Genomic DNA, 8,232 nt, shown 5'->3' on the forward strand with positions numbered 1-8,232 from the left:
CTTAGACCCATTTTGCTCATTAGGAACCATCATTTCCTCACTCTAATCTAAAGAAAGCCTTTTTTTTTTTTTTTTTTTTTCTGTCCAGAGGGTGCGGTTGCCTCTGTCAAACAGCTAGCCCCTAGATAAAGAATGGTGATTTGAGTGAGGAGACCACAAAATAGAAAGAAGTTCTGAGTACGAGTTTCTCCTATTAGATGGATAAGAATGTTTGGCTTCTGCAAGTAGAAAAGACCAGGGCAGTCTTCCTGTGATGAGCTTGCTCTTGTGTGTAAACAGAGGGATGCTCTTTTTCAGGCTGTGTGTATGTGTGTGTGTGGTGATGATGGTGAATGGACAGCTGACTCTTGGATGTGGTAAAATCCATTAAGGGGAGTCCTAGAGAAGGGTCTGCAGGAAAGGTGGAAGCAACTCCTTTGCACCTCTAACTTCCCCATTCTCGGGAAACGCTTGCTCGCATATTAACGAAGAGACCTTCAGTGAATAAAAAGGTTCCAAGAGTGAGGGAGAGCAAGCTCCATGTGTGGTCCAACAGGGACGTCGTGGACATCTCTTGGTCCTTTCCAAAACCTTAAGGTCCAGCAGGAAATGTCCCACCCAGTCTCCGCAAGTCACCTCAAAGAGGAGGAGCCAGGTGGGTCTTGGCAGCTCCTGGAAGGGCTGTCAGCCGCGGAGCTTCGGGACCTCGCGGGAGGAGAAGCACTTCGGCCCACGCCTTCCACGGTCCCGGGGGTGAGGAGGAGCGCCACGCAGTGTCACGCTCCCCACGGTGAGGAGTCGGTGCCCCGCGGCTAGGCGGGCGGGCCGGCTGGCCGTCACTGCCCGCCCGTCGTTCGCCTCCCCGCCCCCCCGGCTTCCTGCGGAGGCCGCGGCCGCCATGTTGTTGTGGGGCTGAGGCGGCGCCGGCGGAGAGCCCAGAAGCCGTGACAGGCTGCGCAACAGGTTCGCTGCGGCCGGCCTGACGACTGACCCGGCGGCGGCGGCCGCGGCACGGCAGGGTCTTCCCGGAGCCTGGCCGCGCCCGCGCGCCGGTGCGGAGGAGCGCGCGGGGTCGCGCCGTGACGCGCGCGAGGCGCCAGGTGGGTGAAGCTGCCCGCCCGCCGGTACGCGCGGCCGAGGGGCGCGGGGCAGGTGCGGCGGCCGTCGCCGCCCCCGGAGTCCCACGGACCGGGCAAAGGGGGCTGCGCGCCGCGCACCGCCGGGTCCAGCCCACGGGAGCGCGTGCGGCCCCCGCCCTAGGCCCCGGCGGAGCACGGCCGCGCCGGGCGGAAACCTCCGGCTCCGGGTTCCTGCCTCCGCCGCGGGGCCGGCGGGCCGCTCCTCTCAGAGGCCGGGAAACCGGGGCCCCTGGCCGCGGCCTCGCTTGGCAGGTGACGGCCTCCTCCGCCTATCGCTGGTGGCGACCCGGTCCCCGGCTTTCCTTAGGGGAACCTGGGGTGGGTGCGCGTTGCCTTGGGGACCCATTTTATTTTGGCTTAGTTGATTTTTCTTTTCTTTTTCTTTTACTTCCCCCCCCCGCCCCCCTTCTTGGTCAGGGTTGCTGCAGAGTGTCAGGTGAGCCGCATCCCGGTGCGTCGAAGTAGCCCGAGTCAGGAGAGGACAGTGGGCGGATGCTTGGCGTCCACTCCTCGCGTTCTAACAGCTAAAGTTGAGAAATGTTAAGCGTTCAGTTCTGCATTATGCGCTTCCAGGGTACATAGGGAGCACGGCGAGAAGGAATCTCTGTAGCCAGAGTAAAGTTCACTGCTTATGTAAGGAAGAAGAGGCGCCTGCAAGTGCATAGTGAATAGGTAAACTGAGGCTGCAAGTTTCATTCTGCAGAAAGACTCTGTTTGCATGGATTGCTGTCTTATTCAGTGATTGCCCGTGGCAAATGCGCTCATTTGAAACTTGAATTCGTTATGAATAGGAACATTTTGGATAGAATCAGCTACTTTATAATAGGAATTCAAAGTTAACGCAGAATACGGTTTACTACATACAGGCTTTTTGTCTGTTTCAGTATTTAGTGCTTACTCAGGGGAGGCAAGGCGTCACTCTTGAACTTTTGTGTTGTTAGCTTAATTTAGGTAGTACAGACTGGAGGCTAAGCTAGCTGCTTAAGCCTCTGAGAAATTGCTAACTTCCCTTTGACGGTTTGCTGTATTGTCAGTCAGTGCTAAAAACCTAAAAGCAATCTAGAAACATCGCCTACAACCTTTATACAAAATGATGGGAGGCCTGCAAAACTCAGTTCTGTGCTTGCCTCTAGGTTGATGATTCTTCCTGTGACTGAAGTGTTACTGCCGTTCGAAGTAATGTTGATAGCCATTTAACTCAGTTCTAAGCATTCCCTTTATTTATCTTTATGATGAAAGTGGAATGATTAGTGAAAACTAGACTGGTGTTGAATTAAGTAAAAAAAAAAAAGTCATTGTTCAACACATCTAAAGGCTCAAATCACGATTTCTCCTGAGTGTGAAAAGATACATTATGTACATTCAGGGTATTGGATTTGTACTTTAAAAATGCGTTTTACCAAAGTAGAGTAGCGCACACCCTTTGCCCAAACTCAGAAAAGTTTTCAAGATTTTCTTTATCTTGGTCATTTTATCCTATAGTTATTGTATCTCTTATTACAAGGTGGACATTTTCTTATATAATCTTAGAATTTTTAGAGGAGCGCGAGTGTGTGTGTGTGTGTGTGTGTGTGTGTGTAAACCTACCATTTTATATACTCTGAGCATTCTGTCTTCCACCAGGGGCATGAAGTCTCAAGATATTCAGTTTTGATTCATCTTCAATACAGAGTTTCACAGAGTTCCATCCCTCTGATAAAAAAAAAAAAATATGTATTTAGTGCATCACCCACTAAACTTCCTTTAGTATCACAGTATTTCTCCCATGGTGGTCATTTATAGAGCACTTTCTAAGATTAGAGTCTATGCTCAGTGTTTTATATACTTATTCAAAGCTCATGAAGGCCTTGTAAGTAATGTCCTCCCATCAGATAGATAAGTAAAATGTTAGCTTTTAACTGACTGCTCTAGGTCTCGGCGCTGTAAGAACAAGTATCTCATTTCAGTTTAGAATTCTTTTAACTTCAGTGCCTAAGCTTTTTCCGCAGTTGCGTACATCTAAAGCTGAACCTACATCTAAAATGTATTTATACTTGGCTCTTTTTTGTTAAGTTTGTACCATCTTATAGTGGTTACACATGGACAAATCCTCTAGGGTAAAGTGTGCGTGTAGGTATTCTTGAGAAAGAGGAACTGAATGGGGCTTAAAGGATGTGAGGCACAGAGGAAATTGGGGGAGGAAGGGAGGAAACTGAACAGAAATAGGACAGTGAATAGACCAAGAAATAATGTATTTTCATAACTCTAAGAGTACAACATATTTCATTTGCAGTATTTTGAGAGATTCAATTAAAGGGCAATTTCACAGCCATATCAAGACACTGGATAACTTTGTTATGTACTGTACAGCTATTCAACTGTGATTATAATAGACAGTCAGGGGTCTACTACCAGATGGTAGACATTTAATTTTGTTTTATTTAAACACCTGTTGTCTTAGTCAGGGTTTCTATTCCTGCACAAACATCATGACCAAGAAAGCAAGTTGGGAAGGAAAGGGTTTATTTACTTTACACTTCCACATTGCTGTTTATCACCAGAGGAAGTCAGGACTGGAACTACTCAAGCAGGTCAGGAAGCAGGAGCTGATGCAGAGGCCATGGAGGGATGTTCCTTACTGGCTTGCTCACCTTGCTTTCTTATAGAACGAAAGACTACCAGCCCAGGGATGGTACCACCCACAAGGGGCCCTCCCTCCTTGATCACTAATTGAGAAAATGTCTTACAGTTGGATCTGATGGAGGCACTTCCTCAACTGAAGCTCCTTTCTCTATGTTAACTCCAGCTTGTGTCACATGACACAAAACCAACCAGTACACCTGTCTTATGTTTTCTGGATCCTTTTCATTGTCAATGCATATTCATTTAAGGAAAGGCCTGGTTTAATAAAAATTGCATATATATTTACAACTCTGTTGGATAAAAGTATATGCTCTTTAGTTAGACCTCCTACCTCAGCTCCAGCTCCAGCTCCAAATAGTTGTATGACCTTAAGCAAGTTTCTTTAATTCTCCAATTTCTGTTTCTTCTTCATCTATAAAACAGGGATAATAATAGTACTCATTTCATAGTGTTGTATATAATATAAAGTGCTTAGTGACTGCGCTTAGCGCAAGTGCCCAGTAAATGTTACCTGCTACCATTCCAGCCAGTTTCCTTCAATGAGAAATCTCAAGCTAATTAGTCTGTCCTTCTCTCTGTGTCTCTGTCTCTCTTGGGTTTGTGATTTATTCTAATGACTATAGAAAATAGCTTTTTCTTTTGGTGTTTAGTTTTTAATCAACATCACAATGAGCCATAAGAGAAGGCTAAAAAATGGATCACAAGGTCTGACCTTCAGTTCAAACTAAGAGTCTTCCTCTTTAGTTCCCTTCATTTCTACTACTTTGGATCATCACTTTAACTATCACTTGCATTTAGATAGTTAAAGTCTTTGCAGTGTGAAGTGAACTGAACTTGGAAGAGGCTGGTGTTGAGAGAGAACAGAGGCTATGAGAGATCTGAATAGACAAGGCTTTGTGCTAGTCATTAGGACAGGAGCAGCCTTTGCTCGCCATTTTCTTTCTGTGTTCTCTGTCCTTTCTCAGTCTTCCATCTAATATGTTTTTGTGCATTTGTAAAATGACTGCTTTAATATAAGAACCGGGTAGGACAAGTTGATAAATTTTGTAATTTATGTAACATTTAGTGGCATTGCTTTTTAGTACTCATGAAATAATCCTTAGGGATTATAGGTAATTACTTCAAAGATTAGTGACAATTTTCCATTAGTTACTTTTCTTGTTCTGTGACAAAATATTTGACAAGAAGCAACCTGAGGAAGGTTTTGACACATGATTTGAGGGTATAGTCCATCACAGCAAGAGAATGAGACAGGTAGTCAGTCACAACACATCTGTAGTCAGGAAGAAGAGATGGATACCATGCTTTCCTGGCTGGCTCCTTTGTGTGCAGTCCATGGTATAGCAGTTCACATTCAGGCTGGGTCTTCTCACTTCAGTTAACCTAATCTAGATAATCCTGCATAGCCATGTCCAAAGACTTTCCTCCTAGGTTGTTGTGGATTTTGTCAAGTTAACCTTCAGTATTAACATCATATTTGCCAAGAATGGTGTGGACCACTTAGGAATACAAAGCAGTATTACTTCTTTGGTTTTTCGAGACAGGATTTTTCTGTGTATCATCCCTGGCTGTCCTAGAACTCACTTTGTAGACCAGGCTGGCCTTGAACTCAGAAATCCACCTGCCTCTGCCTCCCAAGTGCTGGGATTAAAGGCATGCACCACCACTGCCCAGTGCAGTATTACTTCTTTAAACCATTTTTTTTTTATTAATATCTGAAAACCCAAGTGGTAGAAGGGAAAATTTCTCACATTTTAGGTTTTCCATTGCTGCAGAGACTACCTATATTGGAGTTTTCCTTGCCCTCCCCTCTTCATCCCAGTGATTCTGACTTAAGACTCACTAACTCCATCCTACATACTGATTCCTACAGGGTTGCATGGGTTCAGAGAACTGAGTAATGTGGATGATTGAGGTGTAGAGAACCTCTGGATAAGTCTCTTCTGACAGTACTCCGCGGCCCTGGGCTTTCTAGTTGATTTAGCGTGCTGAGGACCTGATGTTGCAGCTCACTCTTGCAGCATCACTCTCAGATCTCCCCTTCACTACTGTAACTGTTTTGTATCCTTGTCTTCTCCACATTCTGCATCAACTTTCTTTCTTTATTCCCCGCCTCTGTCTTCTGTCTTTGAAAGTTAAGGACAAAAGAAGCTACTCATAATTCATAGCATAGAGTTCATTCTTTCTTTTCATTTCATAAATATTGCATGATTTCTTGCAAGAAATGTCTAATATATTACTTATATAACCAGTGAATAAAATACACAACCCTGTCTTGCTATAATGGCACCTAAATTCAGAAAAAGAGAATAAAGACAATACAATATCTTGAACTTAAAAATTGCCAAGTACTATGGAGAAAATTAAGACAGAAAATATGGGTGTGTGTGTGTGGAGTAATTGGGAGAAGTAAATTTGCTATATTAAAAATTATTAAGAAACTCCAACCCCCCCTCAAAAAAATCCATTGTGTACATTTACAAGTAAATACATAGTAACCTTAATGTAAGTAAGCTATTCGTTTTTTAGGATACCATATTTAAGATGGTTTTATTGTTATTATTATTATTATTATTGCATATTTGGTTGGTACCTAGCAGAGCTCTTGATATTTCTTATTATTGAAATTAGTTAAAAACCTTCCCTGACACAGTGTATGCTTAAAGCAGAAATTTGCCAAATTGTTTAGAATGGGCACTTAATTTGATTTTTCCTAAAAGTACTATATTGTTTGGTTTGAAATTTTATTGACTCTTTATGTGTACTATTTATTATTATGAATAATAAATGTTCTGTGTAGAAAATTGGGAAATAGGAAGAACATAATACTTTTTTGATGTAGCCATTGCTCATGTTTTGATAGATCTCCTAGAACATTGTCTCTACAGAAAATGCACCTGCTATATTGTTATAAGTTAATGGTTTTTTTTCTGCTGTGCTACCACGAGCATGTTAGGCAAGGGCTTTTCCATTGAACTACATGCCCAGTTCCTGTTCTGTGATTTTTCTTCTTAGCTTACTAATATTTATCAAAACATGGCTCTATTTTTACTATGTACTTATTCACAGTACACTTTTATTGGTGAATAATATGTCCCTACCACTGCATATTAGTAATAATGTCTAGCATTTATAGAGCAATAGGTGTATCTTAGTTATTTTGCGGACACTTTACATAAATTCATTTAGTCTTTAGCCTCTTTATCAGAACTTTATAGTTGAGGAATTTGAGTAAATAAAGTATATCCTCAGAGTCACCTAACCAGTAAGTGAGAGAACTAGGGTATGAATTTGGCTTTGATCATCTGCTTATAATCACTATCTTATATCGCTTCTGTAGATTAAGGTAGTCTATAATTTTTCTTTAATGTCATGCTGTAGCTCGCATCTCTTATAGCTGTATTTGTGTTCATGATGATGAGCATTTTCCCAGGATAAATTTCAAGTAGTACACATTGGTCAAAAGGTATGGACACTTCTTCTTTTTTTTAGATTATATTAAAAGCAGGTTTATTGGGAAGCTGCTCTCTGGTGAGCAAGTTCACTGGACCCAAGGACCAATGCCAGAGAAGTTGCCTTGGGAAAGTGAGGGCAGGGGAGGGAGGGAGAAAGGGAGCACATACAGAGAGAGGAGAAGAGCAGATGGATACTTCTTAATGCCCATGTAAACATATTATCAGATTACGTTACAGCAGAATTCATTAGTATCAATGTGTGAATGAAACCTGTCTTATTTCCTAACATCCTTGAAAGCACTGCCTTTTAAAAATATGCTAACTTTTAAAACTACTCTTTCTACTTCTAAGTGTTGGTATCAGATCATTTTCCATTTTTCTTGAAAAATGTTCATTTCTGCATCTTTCCTATTTTACTGGCACATTCACTTTGTTTTGTTGTTGTTTTGTTTTGTAGTTGTTTTGTGTTTTGTTCTTTTGTTCCTTTCTTTCCTGTCTTCTCTTCCCTCCCCTCCCTTTCCTTTTTTCCCCCTAATCTCTTGACAGAGTTTCATAAAGCCCAGACTGGCCTCAAATGTACTACGTAGCCCGGGATAACAGAGGTGACCAAGACTTCTGATCCACCTGCCTCCACCTCCTGAGCACTGGGATTGTAGGCATATGCCACTGCCCCTGCTATGGAGTGTTAGGGAATAAGCCTGAAGCTTTGTGCATGGTGGGCAGTCATTCTACCAACTGAACTACATTACCAGCCCTCTCTTTGGTTCTTAAGAATTCTTTGTATGTTAAGCATAGTATATCTTCCATGTAGTTATACATTTTCTTTTATACAGTTTGCTTTTTACGTTTGTTCATGGATTTAAGAAAAATTATAATAATGGTAGTTAGTATCTCTATAGTACTTCTCAAGTACATATATGTTGTATATATGCTAAATGTCCTTCATTTAATAACATTTAATTTTTGCAGCATCCCCTAGGAGGTAGAGCTGTTATTAGCTCCTTTGATATTGTCTTTTTTTTTTTTTTTTTTTTTTT

General features: G+C 42.3%; 1 protein-coding gene and 1 long non-coding RNA gene across 8 annotated transcripts in view; one reads left to right on the top strand and one right to left on the bottom strand.

Moving 5' to 3' along the window:
• Nucleotides 1-493: 493 nt before the first annotated feature.
• The window catches only part of Itsn2 (intersectin 2), a 122,567-nt gene continuing 114,828 nt past the window's right edge, over nucleotides 494-8,232 (top strand). For 3 of the 7 annotated variants that reach the window (XM_031356656.1, XM_031356654.1, XM_031356655.1), the window contains exon 1: nucleotides 886-1,079. The gene's annotated coding sequence lies outside the window, so the exon portion shown is untranslated. The other 4 variants (XM_031356653.1, XM_031356651.1, XM_031356650.1 and 1 more) reach the window with 4 other exon arrangements.
• Nucleotides 2,707-8,232, bottom strand: part of LOC116080296 — a 93,592-nt gene continuing 88,066 nt past the window's right edge. The window contains exons 2-3 of the long non-coding RNA XR_004114382.1: nucleotides 4,072-4,152; nucleotides 2,707-2,810 (exon numbers count right to left, since the gene is read on the bottom strand). This is a non-coding gene — a long non-coding RNA (uncharacterized LOC116080296). The remainder of the gene's footprint in view (nucleotides 2,811-4,071; nucleotides 4,153-8,232) is intronic.

Source organism: Mastomys coucha, unplaced genomic scaffold, assembly GCF_008632895.1.
Source record: "Mastomys coucha isolate ucsf_1 unplaced genomic scaffold, UCSF_Mcou_1 pScaffold6, whole genome shotgun sequence".
NCBI classification, from domain to species: domain Eukaryota; kingdom Metazoa; phylum Chordata; class Mammalia; order Rodentia; family Muridae; genus Mastomys; species Mastomys coucha.